The sequence below is a fragment of the Emys orbicularis genome, chromosome 19, assembly GCF_028017835.1.
Source record: "Emys orbicularis isolate rEmyOrb1 chromosome 19, rEmyOrb1.hap1, whole genome shotgun sequence".
In the NCBI taxonomy this organism is placed as follows: Eukaryota; Metazoa; Chordata; order Testudines; family Emydidae; genus Emys; species Emys orbicularis.
Genome location: NC_088701.1, coordinates 11,152,487 through 11,170,791, shown reverse-complemented (window position 1 = coordinate 11,170,791; position 18,305 = coordinate 11,152,487). Strand labels below are relative to the sequence as shown.

The 18,305-nt window shown below is 49.3% G+C and overlaps 1 pseudogene; it reads right to left on the bottom strand.

Moving 5' to 3' along the window:
- LOC135891988 (adhesion G protein-coupled receptor E2-like) overlaps nucleotides 1-18,305 on the bottom strand; it is a 1,091,233-nt pseudogene that overhangs the window by 867,270 nt on the left and 205,658 nt on the right.

The following is an 18,305-nucleotide window of genomic DNA, read 5'->3' as shown; positions in this document are numbered from 1 at the left end:
CCCATTGTGCCAGGCACTGCACAGACCCTGACCCAGACCAAGGCCCCCATTGTGCCAGGCACTGCACAGACACAGGGTAAAGGACAGTCCATGTCCCCACAGAGCTTAGATCCTAATAGGCAACCGGTGGAAACTGAGACACAGAGAGAGGAAGTGACTTACCCAAGGTCACCCAGTAGGTGAGCAGCAGAGCCAGGATTGGAACCTATGGCTCCTGACTCGGTGGCCTAGCCGCTTGGCCATGCTGCCGAGCTGACTTTAGGGTGCTCTGGTTCACACCAGGCAGGATCCAACTCACACTGATGACACAAACTGACCAGCTTCAAACGCAACTTCCTGTACTTGGGCTGGAAGCTCTTTGGGGCTGGGACCATGTTTTTGTTCTGTTTGTGCAGCACCTGGGGCAGTGGGGCCTGGGCCTGTGACTGGGGCTCTGTGGCGCTACCACAACAAACCACAACAGCGTGTTTGTAGGTAGTGTTAGCTTTAGCCGCTCTCCCTGGCAACCCGGACATACCCCGCACTTCTCAAGAAATAGCAGCTCTAAGGAATTTTCAAGATAATGGTTAAAGATAGTGTTGCCCCTTTTTGACCCATGTGGCTCATCAAAGTTTGGGGCCCTGTGGGTGTTCCGGGGGTGTTAGCACTTGGGGGTCGTCAGGTATTTCTTCGGTGCCGTTTTATTTATTTACAAAGAATGTACAAAGTCCTGTGTCTCTGATCACAGAAGGAACCAAACAGCAGGACAGAGCTTCTTTTGCTCACAGCACCCAGAACAATATTTCCTGCTTGCATCCCGGCCCACAGGTTTCCTCCAGCATCAGGCATTCTACTTCCAGCTATTCCTTTTCCTGTCTGTCTCTCCTTGTCGTCAGTTTCTGTGTGTTCTCTCCCAACCCACGCCCACCTGTCACCATACCCTGTTGAACCCTTCTCCGTGGTTCTAGTTTCTGGGCAGACAAGATTAGGTTTTGCTTTAGATGTGATCGCTTAACTGTCTCTTACAACTGTCTTAAATGGAGGATTGATTCACACATCAGTTGCAATGAGGTTTTAACACAACCCATAACAAGGTTACACCCAGGTGATGATCAGATTTCCCATTTAGCAGTCTCCCCACAAGAAAATGTTTAGATACCAAGATCAAGATACCAAATATTAAGACAAATAAATAATCCAGAGTTAAGGCTCTCGTGTTAAAATGAAATTTGTGTTTCTCTGTCCTGGATCTGAACACTGTGTTTGTGTGAGAAATGCTAGATACGTTGTGCCCTTATCTATTCAGTTCCTTATAGTTAAGTGCTTGGTTTTTGCAACTGTGGTGATAAGTCAGGTCGCTATTATCAATTGCATGCCCAGGGATTGTTTTGGAATAGATGAGTGCATGCAGCATGATGTTGAGTTAAACCGAGGTGGATGTATGCCAGGGGTTCTCAGACTTTCGTACTGGTGACCCCTTTCACACAGCAAGCCTCTGAGTGCGACCCCCCTTATGCATTAAAAACACCTTTTTATATATTTAACACCATTATAAATGCTGGAGGCAAAGCGGGGTTTGGGGTGGAGGGTGACAGCTCACGACCCCCCTGTAATAACCTCACGACCCCCTGAGGGGTCCCGACCCCCAGTTTGAGAACCCCTGATGTATGCCAATGGCTGAATGGGTTGATAAATGAATGTGTATGCATGCCAGTACATGGACCGATGGATGGATATATAGGCACGTCTCCTGAGGGAGAGATCACGCCTACCTTACAACCATTACCTCTCCCCCCACCCCTCGATGAGAAATGTCTGGAGTGGACATTACAAAAGCAATCAGAAGAAGGGAACTTTAAAGTCATAGCAAAAACGATTGAATCATAGAATCATAGACTATCAGGGTTGGAAGGGACCTCAGGAGGACATCTAGTCCAACCCCCTGCTCAAAGCAGGACCAATTCCCAACTAAATCATCCCAGCCAGGGCTTTGTCAAGCCAGGCCTTAAAAACCTCCAAGGAAGGAGATTCCACCACCTCCCTAGGTAACACATTCCAGTGCTTCACCACCCTCCTAGTGAAATAGTGTAATAATATCCAACCTAGACCTCCCCCACTGCAACTTGAGACCATTGCTTCTTGTTCTGTCATCTGCCACCACGGAGAACAGCCGAGCTCCATCCTCTTTGGAACCCCCCTTCAGGTAGTTGAAAGCAGCTATCAAATCCCCCCTCACTCTTCTCTTCTGGAGACTAAACAATCCCAGTTCCCTCAGCCTCTCCTCATAAGTCATGTGCTCCAGACCCCTAATCATTTTTGTTGCCCTCCGCTGGACTCTTTCCAATTTTTCCACATGAAAATGATGCCTGTTTAAGTGTTTGCTTTTTTTTTTTTTTAAGACCTGGAGACAGCTGGGGCAGTAAAGAGCAGAAAGCCTTACCCACCCCTTTCCAAGAAGATAAACAAAGACACATTTGTGTGACCCTTTTGGGGCCCCGGGGGAATTGCTACTGTCCGCCCATGGCATGAGGGAGCCTCGTCTGTGCTCAAAACTCACCCCGTACTACTGGCTGCTGGCAACACAAGCGCCCACTCCGGGCCCCGCACTCTGCAGGCTAGCAATCTGCACAGCCAGGCCCTTCGGCTCCCTGAGTGGGTCCTTGGGGCAGAGCAGAGAGAACCCGGGGCTTCGGTTAAAATGCTACAGCGGCAGCGTGTCAGTGTAGCCGCTCACGATGGCCACAGGAAGGGTCCTCCCATTTCTGTAGTTGCTCCACCTCCCCAAGAGGGGGTGACAGAAGAATTATTCCGTCAGCCTAGTACTGTCTACACTAGGGCCTAGCTCAGCTTAACTCTGTCAATCAGAGATGTGGATTTTTCACACCCCTGTGTAACTTAGCTGACTCGACTTAACTTTTCAGTGTAGACCTGGCCTAAATCTCTGGAGATAGTTAGCCTCTAGAGTTCTCCTCTGCCCCAGGGCACAGGTCCCTCCAACACCCACTTCCTTACACTCGAGTGCCCAGTCCCACGACTTCTGGCCACCCGCAATGCGCACAGACTCGCTGCCCCCAGGGAAACAGCCGCCCCCTGATTCACTAGCTTCACCTCAGTCCAACCCTCTCCTTAGCACACACCACGTCGTCATGCCTCGAGTAAAAACAGATGGAAGTTTATTTGACAGAGCTTAAGAGAGTCAAATAGAAGCCGGTGTAAGGATTGGAAACTTGCGGTTATAGAGAAAAGAAAAATATAAACTGCAGTCTAGAGCAGGTACTTATTAACCAGTTCCTTTCCTGTCTAACTAGATACTTCGGCCCCAACACTCCGTCTGTACAGCGCTGGTGCGGTCCAGGGAGCTGGGCTCCACCTTTCATGAGACGCTTCTGCTGGCAGAGTGTCTGTCACGGATCCCAGCTTGTGCCCTCCTGTCCCCTCTTGTACGGTTCCCAACCGGCGGTCTCCTTCCATAACCAGGAAGATTCATTAATGTCAGTTCGCTCCTTTTGGGGCCCCTATTCTTGGGTTCTTCTGGGCTTTGCACAGACCCACACCAGCTCCTTGTGAACACTGGGCTGGGGAGAAAGATGTCAGGGAGTCTCACTCTGGGCGGAGTTAGCTCTGACCCGCCCTAACTGACCAGTTTCACTGCCAGCAGTTTTGGAGCATGCTATTCTACACGTTACATAATGCAAAAATGACTGAGGCGCCTGGGCGCTACCATAATAAATAATGTACAGCACCTAGCACAATGGGATCCTGGCCCATGACTGGGGCCTGCTCAGAGGCACTACCGTAATACACCTAATCATACTAATCCCAGTGGGACTGGCCTTGCCCATGCCATGGGGGATGAGAGGGTGGGGGTACAAGGTCAGGGAAGTGACCGGAGAGTTTCCATCAGCAGGGAAGGCTCCAGGAATGGCACTGGAGCAAGCTTTCCAAGGCCAGAGAGGCTCATTTTGATTTCTAGTCTGACCTCCTGGGTAACCCAGGCCAGAGAACTTCCCTACAATAATTCCCGGAGCAGCGCTTTCAGGAAAACATCCCACCCCGGTTAAAAAATGGTCAGTGATAGAGAATCTACCAGGACTTGTTTCCACTGGAGTTGGGCCCTCATAGTGGTGGAGAAAAGGTGGAAGAGAGTGACCCCTCACTGCTCAGAGTTCAGAAGGCAAAGAAACAGAACCCAATGGGTATCATTATTCTTATTATTATTTTTATCTCATGATTTTGGGGAGCTGGAGTCATCCTTTTTGAAGGTTTGGGGCTGATGATGCAGTTAAAGGGACCACATTTTTGCTGGGAAACCCGTGGCTCATTTAATGCCAATGAGTCTGGCCTGGCCCCCTGGAAACTGACTGTAAGGGGTGGGGTGGGCTCCGAAGGGTGGCATTGTACTGGGGATCGGAAGGGTTACCAGCAGCAGAGAGACTCCAGGAAATGTCCATCGAGCATCCTGAAGAATTGTTCCCATTAGAGATGGGTCCAAGGCATGAATCTCAGAGCCAAGATGCACGTGGCACAGATTTGTTGGGGGATGAGTTTTGAGCCAGTGTCCTTTCCATTACTGCATGGTCCAGGCAGGATTTAGGGGTACCTAGGCGCTCCCGCAGGCTGGGAGTCTGGGGAGCCAGAGAGAACCCAAGGTTCTGTATCCAGCAGCCTCAATAACGAATCCCCATTATCCTCATCATTGCTCGAGCTGTCTGGGAACTTCCCACCGAAACGATTTGCAACCAAAAATGCAGTTTCCACAGAATCAGAATGTTGCTGCAGGAAATCTTCGATGTTGATGAAGCTTCTCCATTTTCCATCAGGAAGTATGAAATATTTCGTTTTGGGTCAGTTCGACATTAAACTGCCTCTGCCCACGGTGCCTCATGACAGTTGTAGTCCTGGTGCTTGGTGCCCTCATGCTCTTCTAGGGGCATGGCTCCTTGGCCAGATTATATCTCCCATGATGCACCAGGGTATCCCCTCCAAGTGCATGGTACATCCTGGGAGTCACGTGACCATGGTGCAATGGTTGGAACTTTTCATTCAGGGAAGAATTTGGATATTTTTGTCGTGATTTGGGGACACATACAAATGTTGTGTTAGTGGAATTATTCTCCGTGGAGTGGAAACCTCAGCTTTAACCACAACCTGCCTCTTCTGGCCTGAAACTCTCTGATGCTGTGTCATCACAAGAGGGCGCTACTAATCCTGGCCTGGTCAAAATCAACAGTGAGGGTATGTCTACACTACGGGATTAATCCGAATTTATATAATTCGAATGTTGGAAACAGATTGTATAAAGTCGAATGTATGCGGCCACACTAAGCACATTAATTTGGCGGTGTGCATCCATGTACCGGGGCTAGCGTTGATTTCCGGAGTGTTGCACTGTGGGTAGTTATCCCATAGCTATCCCATAGTTCCCGCAGTCTCCCCCGCCCATTGGAATTCTGGGTTGAGATCCCAGTGCCTGATGGGGCAAAAAACATTGTCGCAGGTGGTTCTGGGTACAGCCTCACCCCTCCCTCCATGAAAGCAACGGCAGACAACCATTTCGCGCCTTTTTTCCTGGGTGAACACTGTAGACTCCATACCACGGCAAGCATGGAGCCCGCTCAGCTCAAGACAGCAGTCATGAACATTGTAAACACCTCGCGCGTTCTCGTGCAGTTTATGCTGAGCCAGGACCAGAAAAACGAGGAGAGGAGGAGGCGGCGACGGCAGCGCAGCGACAAGAGTGATGAGGACATGGACATGGACATGGACACAGAATTCTCTCAAACCACGGGCCCCGGTGCTTTGGAGATCATGTAGTTAATGGGGCAGGTTCTATCCGTGGAACGCCGATTCTGGGCCCGGGAAACAAGCACAGACTGGTGGGACCGCATAGTGTTGCAGGTGTGGGACGATTCCCAGTGGCTGAGAAACTTTCGCATGCGTAAGGGCACTTTCATGGAACTTTGTGACTTGCTTTCCCCTGCCCTGAAGTGCCAGAATACCAAGATGAGAGCAGCCCTCACAGTTGAGAAGCGAGTGGCGATAGCCCTGTGGAAGCTTGCAACGCCAGACAGCTACCGGTCAGTCAGGAATCAATTTGGAGTGGGCAAATCTACTGTGGGGGCTGCTGTGATGCAAGTAGCCAAAGCAATCACTGAGCTGCTGCTACGAAAGGTAGTGACTCTAGGAAATGTGCAGGTCATAGTGGATGGCTTTGCTGCAATGGGATTCCCTAACTGTGGTGGGGCGATAGATGGAACCCATATCCCTATCTTGGCACCGGAGCACCAGGGTACCCAGTACATAAACCGCAAGAGGTACTTTTCAATGGTGCTGCAAGCACTTGTGGATCACAAGGGACGTTTCACCAACATCAGCGTGGGCTGGCCGGGAAGGGTTCATGACGCTCGCGTCTTCAGGAACACTAATCTGTTTAAACGGCTGCAGCAAGGGACTTACTTCCCGGACCAGAAAATAACCGTTGGGGATGTTGAAATGCCAATAGTTATTCTTGGGGACCCCTTAATGCCATGGCTCATGAAGCCATACACAGGCAGCCTGGACAGGAGTCAGGAGCTGTTCAACTACAGGCTGAGCAAGTGCAGAATGGTGGTAAAATGTGCATTTGGCCGTTTAAAAGGTCGCTGGTGATCGTTACTGACTCGCTCAGACCTCAGCCAAACCAATATCCCCATTGTTATTGCTGCTTGCTGTGTGCTCCACAATCTCTGTGAAAGTAAGGGGGAGACCTTTATGGCGGAGTGGGAGGCTGAGGCAAATCGCCTAGCTGCTGATTACGCGCAGCCAGACACCAGGGCAATTAGAAGAGCACACCAGGAAGCACTGCACATCAGAGAAGCTTTGAAAACCAGTTTCATGACTGGCCAGGCTACAGTGTGAAATTTCTGTTTGTTTCTCCTTCATGAAAACCCGCCCCCTTTATTGACTCATTCTCTGTAAGGAACCCACCCTCCCCCTTCCCCCAGCTTGCTTTCAAAGGAAATAAAGTCACTATCATTTAAAAATCATTTATTCTTTATTAATTGATTATAAAAAGAGGGAGAGAACCCGGGTGGGGTTTGGGAGGAGGATCGGCAGGAAGGAAAAGGCCACTAAAAAAAGGTTAAAAAAATGACAGCCTTTTGCTTGGGCTGTCCACTGGGGTGGAATGGGAGGGTGTACGGAGCCTCCCCCCCCCCCCCCCCCGCGTTCTTACACATCTGGGTGAGGAGGCTATGGAACATGGTGAGGGGGAGGGCGGTTATACAGGGGCTGTAGCGGCAGTCTGTTATCCTGCTGCTGTTCCTGAAGCTCCACCAGATGCCAGAGCATTTCTGTTTGCTCACGCAGCAGCCCCAGCGTTGCATCCTGCCTCCTCTGATCTTCCTGCCGCCACCTCTCATCTCGAGCGTCTCTCCTCTCCTCACGTTGGTCCCTCATGTCCTCACATTGGTCCCTCCTGTCCTCACGTTCTCTGGCTTCTTTCCTATACTTTGAAACCGTGTCCTTCCAGTCATTCAGATGAGCTCTTTCACTGCGGGTGGATTCCATGATTTCCGCGAACATCTCGTCTCGCGTCTTCTTTTTCCGACGCCTTATCTGAGATAGCCTTCGGGAAGGAGGAGGGAGGCTTGAAAAATTTGCAGCTGCTGGAGGGAGGGAAAAAAGGAGAGAATTTTTTTAAAAGATACATTTTGCAGAACAATGCTTATACTCTTTCACGGTGACCAACACTATTCACATTACATAGCACATGTGATTTCTGTGCAAGGTCGCATTTTGCCTCTTAATATTGAGTGCCTGTGGCTTTGCTGCTAGAGATCACAGACGCAGGTCCGGGCAACAGAATTCGGCTTGCATGCGGCCATGGTAAGCCATTGTCTTTCGGCTTCTGCGCCCTCCTTTCCCACATACCAAGCAAAGCCCGTTGAGTGCTGCGGTTTTCCTGTTAACCTTCAGCAGCAGAAAACAAACTAACCACCCCCCCATCCAATTCTCTGGATGATCGCTTTATCCCTCCCCTGCACCGCGTGGCTGGTATCAGGGAAGATCCCTGCAGGAACCAAACTAACACCCCCCACCCCGCCATGAATTCTCTGGGATGATCACTTTACCCCTCCCCCCACCGCGTGGCTGGTATCAGGGAAGATCCCTGCTAGCCAAACGCGAAAAGCTCAGGGCCAATTTCCCCCCCACCCCCCACCCCCCCGCGCTTGGCTAACTGCAGGGAAGGATTTCTTTTCAGCCACAGGCAAACAGCCCAGTAGGAACGGCCACCTCTGTCCCCTTAATTAAATTCCTGTATTTCAACCAGGTTACCATGAGCGATAACACTCTCCTGAGGATTACACAGCGAGATAAAGAACGGATGTTGCTTGAATGCCAGCAAACACCAGGACCATACGCTGCCAGGCTTTGTCATGCAATGATACCAGATTACTTGCTGCAAGCATGGCACGGTCAAGTGTCCTACCATGGAGGACGGAATAAGGCTGCACTGCCCAGAAACCTTGTGGCGAGGCTTTTGGAGTACCTCCAGGAGAGCTTCATGGAGATGTCCCTGGAGGATTTCCGCTCCATCCCCAGACACGTTAACAGACTTTTCCAGTAGCTGTACTGGCCGCGAATGCATCCCACGTCCTTAGGGCAAAGTAATCATTAAAAAACGCTTGCTTTTAAAACAAGTTTTATATTTTAAAAGGTAAACTCACCTGAGGTCCCTTCCATGGGGTCATGGTTTTGGATACTGGCTTGGGAGGGTTGGGAGGGTACTTCAGTCAGGCTGAGAAAAAGATCCTGGCTGTTGGGGAGAACGGAGTGCTGTGTGCTCTCCGCAAGCTCGTCGTCCTCCTCCTCCTCCTCTTCTCCGTCCGCAGAATCCTCAGGTGTAGCTGATGAGATTATCCCCACCTCGGAATCCACGGTCAGAGGTGGGGTAGTGGTGGCGGCCCCCCCTAGAACTGCATGCAGCTCGGCGTAGAAGCGGCATGTCCGCGGCTCTGACCCGGAGCGACCGTTTGCCTCCTTTGTTTTTTGATAGGCTTGTCTGAGCTCCTTGACTTTCACGCGGCACTGATCTGAGTCCCTATTGTGGCCTCTCTCCATCATGCCCTTGGAGATTTTTTCAAAAGTTTTGGCATTTCGTCTTTTTGAACGAAGTTCTGCTAGCACTGAATCCTCTCCCCATATAGCAATGAGATCCAGTACCTCCCGTACGGTCCATGCTGGTGCTCTTTTTCGATTATCAGCCTGCATGGTTACCTGTGCTGATGAGCTATCTGTGGTCACCTGTGCTCTCCAAGCTGGGCAAACAGGAAATAAAATTCAAATGTTCGCGGGGCTTTTCCTGTCTACCTGGCCAGTGCATCCAAGTTCAGATTGCTGTCCAGAGCGGTCACAATGGTGCACTGTGGGATAGCTCCCGGAGGCCAATACCATCGAATTGCGGCCACACTAACCGTAATTCGAAATGACAATATCGATTTTGGTGCTACTCCGCTCGTCGGGGTGGAGTACAGAAATCGATTTTAAGCGCCCTTTATTTCGAAATAAATGGCTTCGTTGTGTGGACAGGTGCAGGGTTAATTCGATTTAACGCTGCTAAATCCGAATTAAAGTCATAGTGTAGACCAGGCCTGAGTTTTGCCATTGACTTCAACAGAGCCTGGATTTCACAGCAGTAGCGCCCCCTGCTGCCGCCCTATTGGTTGGAGTGTGTGTGGTTCCATAGGCTGGGGATTGTTTAATGCTGACAGAATCTCTCCCACTGATTCCAGCTGTTTGCTTTTTCTTGGTAAATTCCCGGCCGTGGGGGGGGAATCCAAACCAAAACATGCGATCCTGAACGGGGATCAATGAACCAAACCAGAGGAAGATTCAGGGCAGAGCAGATGTGTACCAGAGTGTGCCCCGAAGCATGGCCTCAGTGGTTAAGGGACTGGGACTCCTGGCTTCTAGTATCAGTTCTGGAAGGGACTACGGTCTAGTGGTTAGAGGAGGAGAGAATGGGAGTTGTCAAGGATTCTGAATTCCCAGCTGTGGGAGGGGAGTGAGGTTTAGTGGTTTAGAGGAGGGAGTCGGGACTCCTGGGTGCTGTTCCTAGATCTGGGATGGGAATAGGGTCTAACAGGTTAGAGCAGCAGGTGCTGGGATACAGGATTCCAGGGTCCTGTCCCTGTTTAGGGCAGTGGGGTCTAGAACAGGGACCTGCGAACCAGGATTCCCGGCTCTGGAAGGGGAGTGAAGTCTAGTGGGTTAGAGCCGTGGTTCTCAAACGTCTTTGATCGCGCCCTGCTTCTTTGTGCCTGTAGCACTTTACGTCCCCCCTCCCGTCCTGCCACACAAGTACATATACCAATAAAAAAACAACAGCAACTCTCACTAAATATTAAAAACAGTAAAGTATTGATTCAAATAGAGCCATTTAAGTATATAGTAAAGTTTAAGTGAGATGCTGCTTACTGGCATCACACCACACTGGTTTTACTAGTGTGATGGGCGTGCTTGTTTTTTGGAGCAGAGCAATTCTACGAATTGCAGGAATGAGCCAACGCTCCATTGTAATAAGAGCAAAAGCAAAACTGCTGCAGTGGTCGCTGCTTACAATGAAATGCCCACAGCGTGTCGTAGCAAACAGGTTAACATAAAGATGGCAACGACGTAGGAGAACGCTCTGCTAGCTTCACAGAAATCCGTCAAAATGCACAGCGCCATGTGGAGTCAAATGCACAGTGCCAGCTAAGCACCTGATATGCCTGGAGGAATCAGTTTAGCTAGTTATTCATTGCTGTGGGTAAAATGTGTGCAGGAAGGTTTTTTTTCTTACAGCTTCTCATGCCCCCCGCAATACATTCCTCACCCCCCAAGGGGGAGTGCACCCCCCCCCCCAGTTTGAGAACTTCTGGGTTAGAGCGGGTGCGCCCTAAGACAGATCACTTAGTGACTCTGTCTTGCCTTCCCTATTGGGATAATAATTGGAGGAAACTATAAGATTTGGGGGGGAGGGATAGCTCAATGGTTTGAGCATTGGCCTGCTAAACCCAGGGTTGTGAGTTCAATCCTTGAGAGGGCCACTTAGGGATCTGGGGCAAAATCAGTACTTGGTCCTGCTAGTGAAGGCAGGGGGCTGGACTTGATGACCTTTCAAGGTCCCTTCCAGTTCTAGGAGATAGGATATCTCCATTAATTTAAGATTTGCAACTGTGAAATGCTCCAAATCTAGCAGTTTTCCATCCCTTTGGTGCTGGGACTGTCCTTACATTGCTACTGGGCAAGGCTGCAAAGAAATAATAAATTGCAATAATTGTGACTCTGCATAGAAAGAAAGATTGTAATAGTAGGATTTTATGTTTGTATTTTGCATGATTTAGAATGAAGGATAAAGGATAATGAGATGATAATGTAGCAGGTATTAAATGTATTGGTGTATGATTTGATCATATCCTGCAAGCCACCCTTTTTGAATAGCAGAAAGGAATGGCCTAATGGTCCATTTAGTAAAGATGCATTAGCCAGAATCTTGCGACCGACGGAACCCGGCTCCTCCCTACCCGTGATCAACCTAGCTGGCCACTAGATTGATCCGGACTCTGGACTGGTAACTGTAACATCGACTGGCGGGACAGTGCGTGTGTGTGTGATTGAATGCATATGCTAATTGTTGTATCTTCAATAAACGTGGCGTATTGCCTTTTCCCCTGAAAAAGATCCTGTGTGCTTCTTATAAGCATAACAAGATGACCCTGCTTGCACTGTTATAGCCACTGATGTACCAACACTGTTGCACAACTGTGATAAATCTTATACAAAGTAAGGTGTCATTGGATCAAGTTGTGATCTGCTGAACAATGTTATCCTGTTAATATGTGCGTATTATCACTGTCTACTGAAGTTATGAATCTTTGTTATGTGTTCGTATCTCAAACGTGTTGTGTTCCTGCTCAAACGTGTTGTGTTCCTGGGTAACACCCACATGACACATTTCCTTCAGGAACAGCAGAGAATCAACTCTTCCAATGGGCCCCTCCCATGGATGCCTCAGTAGCACATGGACAGTGGAGGCCCCGTGACTCAGCAGGGCATGTAGAACTCCCTGTTTGAGACAGTAGCTTGCCAGGCACATGGCAGTGGGTATAGTTTGAAGAGCGTGACATCATCCCCTTGCCTCTTTCTCTGGACTATGATTTCTAACAAAAAAGAGCTTTGAACAATGGACTGAGGACCCCAATATTTGGGATGAACCAGAGAGACTTATTACAAACTGGCAGATTTAACATCACTGCTATTATCCTGATCTACTAACTCTGAATTCAACTGTAATGTACCTGATTCATTGTAAACTTTTAATAACTCTCTTCCTTTCTTAATATGAATAAACCTTTAGTTTTTAGTTATTAAAGGATTGGCTACCAGCATGCTGTTTGGGGGAAGAGCTGAAGTATATTTTGCCCCGGGTGTTTGTCTGGTTCTTTGGAACTGGTAGAACCTAATACATGTGATTTCTGGTTTTAATAATCTTTTATCACAGAAGTCTGGTATGTCTGGGTGGAGCAGGAGGGGCTAGAGGGGCCTGTCTGTGGATCCCCTATAAAGGGGCCTGTCTGTGGGTCCATAATAACTAGTAGAGTAGTTCAGAAGCACACGTCTGTTACTGGTTTGGTGAAATGTTATGAGCGAATATACCACCAGTTTGGGGAACATGTCCTGTTTCCTGGCAGTCTGGCCTGAGGTTGGCACTCTTAGCTGTGGCCCATACTAGGCAGCGAGACAATAATTGCATTGTGAATTTTAAATGGGTCTTATTTGTGCCTGGAGGTGGGAGCACCTGCAGGGAGGTCGGATCCGTTGTCTGATCGCTTGGTAAGCAGGGCTCATCGGAACGATTTGCGTTCCAATAAAGCCAGATACAAGGTCGGGCATCTAGGAACAAAGAACATAGGTCAAAATTATAGGATGGGGGATCGTACCCTGGAAAGCCCTAAAAGGGAAATGGGGCAATGGTGGGAACCCGCTGAACGGGAGCTGTGGCTAAAACGGCTAATGCCGCCCTGCTTTGTATACGTGGGGGAAATCTCACTAGCCACAGGGAGGGGTTTTACCTCTGTATACGGGCACTGGTGAGCCCATTACTGAATACTGGGTTCCAGTTCCGGGGGCCGCACTGCAAAAAGGAGGGTGATGAATTGACATAGGCTCAGAAAAGAGATTCTAGTGCTGGGAAACATGCCTTAGAGCGAGAGCCTAGGAGCTCAGTCTGTCCGGTTTCTCCAAGAGAAGGTTCAGAGGTGCCTGGGTCGCTGGCTGTACCCACCTCCACGGGGAGGAGAGTTCTGAGAACAGAGGGCAGACAAAGACAGAACAAGATGACTGGTATAGAGAAAGTAGATAAGGAAGTGTTATTTACTCCTTCTCATAACACAAGAACTAGGGGTCACCAAATGAAATGAATAGGCAGCAGGTTTAAAACAAACTAAAAAAAAGTATTTTTTTCACACAATGCACAGTCAACCTGTGGAACTCCTTGCCAGAGGATGTTGTGAAGGCCAAGACCATAACAGGGTTCAAAAAAGAACTAGATAAATTTATGGAGGATAGGTCCCTCAATGGCTATTAGGCAGGATGGGCAGGAATGGTGTCCCTAGCCTCTGTTTGCCAGAAGCTGGGAATGAGCGACAGGGGATGGATCACTTGATGATTACCTGTTCTGTTCATTCCCTCTGGCACTGGCCACTTCTGGAAGACAGGATACTGGGCTAGATGGACCTTTGCTCTGACCCAGCAGGGCCATTATTATATTCTTATGTTCTTAAGATGCCAGGGCCACGGGCTGAAACTAGATAAATTCAGGCTAGAAATAAAGGTGCAGGGTTTTAACAGTGAGGGGAATTAGCCATTGGAACAACTGCCCCAGGGATCGTAATGATCTCCCTGCTCGCATGTAGCACTTTTCACTGGTAGATCTCAAAGTGCGTCACAATCTTTACTGGCTTTATCCTCACACGCCCTCCTGAGGCAGGACAAGGTTATAACCCTATTTTTTACTTCTGGGGAACTGAGACACAGGCAGGCTAAGGGCCAGGTTTCTAAAAGTTTGTCATGTCTAGTGGGGTTTTCAGAAGTCCCTCGGCACCTAACACCCATTGATTGTTTAATGCCCTAGCCCCTGCGCAATCCTCCAGCAGAACCCGGACGCATGGGTCTTCACCACAGAGGCTGTGAGGGAGAGCCCCACACCTGAGCCATTCTTTTCTGGTGACAGATCTGAGGAGCTGTCCCAGACTGAGGTGTCCGTAGAGCAGGTTTTGGAAAAAAATGATAAATTTAGCAGTAATAAGTCCCCAGGCCCAGCTGCCATTCACGCAAGAGCTCTGAAGGAACTCAAAAGGGAAATTGTAGAATTACTAACTGTGGTGTGTACCCTAGCGCTTAAGGCAGGCTCTGTACCAGATGACTGGAGGATAGCTAATATGACGCCAATTTTTAAAAAGGCTCCAGATGTCATCCCGGCAATTACAGGCCAGTAAGCCTGACTTCAGTACCAGGCAAATTGGTTGAAACTATAATAAAGAACAGAATTATCAGACACATAGATGAACATGATGTGCTGGAAAAGAGTCAACACGGCTCTTGTAAAGGGAAATGATGCCTCACCAATCTATTAGAATTCTTTGAGGGGATCAACAAGAGTAATGCAACCAATATAATGTACTTGGACTTTCAGAAAGCCTTTGACAAGGTCCATCACCAAAGGCTCTTAAGCAATGTAAGCTGTCATGGGATAAGAAGGAAGGTCATCTCATGGACTGGTTAAAAGATAGGAAACAAAGTGTATAAATGGTCACTTTTCAGAATGTAAACAAGTAAATAGCGGGGTCTTCCAAGGATCTGTATTGGGACTAGTCCTGTTCAACATATCCATGAATGATCTGGAAACCGAGGTTAACCATGAGGTGTCAAGCTTTTCAGACGACACAAAACTACTCAAGATAGCTAAGTCCAAAGCAGTCTGCGAAGAGCTACAAAAGGATCTCACAAAACTGGGTGACTGGGCAACAAAATGGCAGATGACACTCAGTGTTGATAATGCAAAGTAACGCACATTGGAAAACTTAATCCCAACTATACATACAAAACGATGGGGCCTAAATTATCTGTTATCATTCAAGAAAGAGATTTTGGAGCCATCATGGATAGTTCTCAGAACCCATCTGCTCAATGTGCAGCGGCAGTCTAAAAAGCGAACAGAATGTTGGGAGCCATTAGGAAAGAGATCGATAAATAAGACAGAAAATATCATAATGCCCCTGTATAAATCCATAGTATGCCGACACCTTGAATACAGTGTGCAGATCTGCTTGCCCCATCTCAAAAAAAGATATTTTAGAAATGGAAAAGCTACAGAGAAGGGCGATAAAAATGATCAGGGGGCTGGAACAGCTTCCATATGAGGGAAGTTTAAAAAGACTGGGACTGTTTGGCTTAGAAAAGAGATGATTAAGGTGACAGAGGTTTATAAAATCATGACTGGTGTGGAGAAAGTGACTAAGGAAGTGTTATTGATCCCGTCACATAACACAAGAACCAGGGGTCACCCGATGAAATTAATAGTCAGCCGGTTAAAAACAAACCTAAGGCAGTACTTCTTCACACAACGCAGTCAGTCTGTGGAACTCATTGCCAGGGGCTATTGTGAAGGACAAAAGAATAACTGGGTTCAAAAAAGAAATAGATACGTTCCTGGAGGATAAGTCCATGAATGACTATTAGCCAAGATGATCAGGGAGGAAACCCTGTGCTCTGCGTGTCCCTAAGCCTCTGTCTGCTAGAAGCTGGGACTGGACGACAGGGGATGTATCACTCGATGATTGCCCTGTTCTGTTCATTCCCTCTGAAGTATCCAGCCACTGTTGGCAGACAGGACACTGGGCTAGATGGACCATTGGGCTGATCCAGTCTGGCCGTTCTTATGTTCTGAGTTGGAGTCTTTAAATAAGGCGTGGGTGTCTCTTTCTAAAAGATATGGTCCCGCTAACCAGAAGTTCTGGGCTGGGTGCCGGGACCCCTGGCTGCCATCTCTGGCCTGCCCTATGCAGGACGTCAGGCAGGATGGCCTAATGGTCCCTCCTAGTTTTACCATCTACAGCTCTCTGAATAATGCATTGCTTTCTCTGTGGCAACGCGCAATCTGTTGCCATTCTGCACAGGGTTCTCCACCCCAGCAAACGGTCCAGTGCGTGGGACTGCGGGTCGCAAACTGCTGCATGATGATTTTCAAAGCCTGTCACCTGGTCTCCACCCCTCTCAGCTGGGTGATGAATGTGAAGTGCCCAGAATTCCTCAATACAACCTTCATAGGCTCCCCTCCCCCCGCCTCCATCCAGAGGACCGTTTCGTTGAGATTTCAATGGTTTTTTATTGGTTTTGAATTTTTTAAAATACAGTCCAAGGAACTGGGTGACCAAAAAGTCATTTCCAACTGCAATGACCAATATTTCAACTTTTGCCTATTCCACCCCCCACCCCCAAACCCAACAATTCAGCAAAACGACTCAAATTCGCCCAGTCGCTGGATCTTCCGGTTTTTCCAGAAAAAAAGATTCAGCTAGAGAATTTCCCCTTGCTCTAGCTGAGGGTGAAGAGGAGCAGCGGGTGTTTGGTGTGAGGAAGGGGGATGCAGTGGAGGGATGCGAAGAGGGGGCAAAGCAACGGGCTGGGAGAATGGTCATTCTGAAGATGCTGGGGGCCAGGGAGCCCCTGGATATTCAGACCCATGTCAGGTGTAGCCCTGCGGAGTGGAGCTGGGAACATATTCTGCAGTTGCCTCTGCCCCCCTGCTTGGCCCCAGTCCTAGAGTAACAGCGCCACCGTGTGGCCATTCCCTCTAACAGTGCCGCTGTTCAATTCTTCCCCCAGGTATTGGCTCTCTCACACATTGTCCTTCTCTGATGCCCAGGTGGGGTGGCCTCCACGTGCAGGCAAATGGCCAGAGACAGACAGGCTGTGGCAGGGCCATGCTCAGCATGATGTAGAGTGCTCAAGTGGAGTCAGGCCTCCTGGGTTCTCTCCCCAATGCTGGGAGGGGAGTGGGGTCTAAGGCCTTGTCTACACTACAGAGTTTTGTTGGCAAAAGCTGCCCTTTCAAAGCTCCAGGAAGTATCTGACAGCTAGGGTGACCACATGTCCCGATTTTATAGGGACAGTCCCGATATTTGGGGCCTTTTCTTATATAGGCTCCTATTACCCCCCACCCGCGTCCCGATTTTTCACATTTGCTGTCTGGTCGCCCTACTGACAGCTGAGCGTGCTGCCCCATTTGGGGAACAAAGAGCAAATCATTCATGTGGAATACTCCTGTTCTGCCCCTGCACTAGGAACACGGGCAGACTGCTGCTGCCGGGAGTGGGGAACTGCTGCGCTGCTTTGACACTCCTCAGCACGGAGAGCTCACAGAGCTGCTCAGAATGCCGCTCTCGGAGGGAATCACAGAACCATAGGCAGGCAGGCAGGCAGGCAGAGCAGGCTGCGTCAGGAGTGACTACTGTGCTGAGCAGAGCCGGGGGCTGATGTGGGGGGGGGGAGTGTCCCTCTCCCCCTGCTGCAGGATAGGCCTGCTATCTCCTCCGCCCCCGACACACCACTCCTCCCCCCCCCTGCCCCCCACACTTCAGTTGAAAAAGCAGCTGACAATCTACCAGGATGATCCCAGAAGGATGAGATTGGGAAACCTGCATCATGTGATGCTGTACTTGCCCCATGAGGCATTGCAAATCCTTCCCAAAGCACCCTGCGGCCAGTTGCACTGTGGGATAGCTACCCATGGTGCTCCGCTCTCTTTGTCGATGCAAGAGCTGATAGTGTGGACGCACTCTGCTGACACAAGGAGCTAGTGTGGACATGCAACAGCGATTTTAATTAAAGCAGCATAACTTTTGCTGACAAAACTTTGTAGTGTAGACAAGGCCTAGTACTTAGAGTGGGTGGGGGAGGAGGAGAGGGTGTCTGGGTGTCTGGATTCCTGGGTTCTCTCCCCAATCCTTCCACTGACTTGCTGTGTGACTTCAGGTGGGTGACTCACTGATAGATAAAAGCCTCATCCTGTCTAGTGCCACTGGCTCTGGGCAGCCCCTGGCAGGAGGTACTCAGGGCCTGGCAGGGGCGAGCAGGGGGTGTCCAGGATCAGGCCCTTAGAGCACTGTTCACTGCAGTAGAAGAGGGATTTCTGCAGAGTTCAGAGCGCCCAGTGAGCTGAACCCAGATGCACACAGATGTTCTCTCCACTGGCTAGGGAGACGCACCTGATACTCCTGCAGGAAACTGGAACTGCTGGGGGA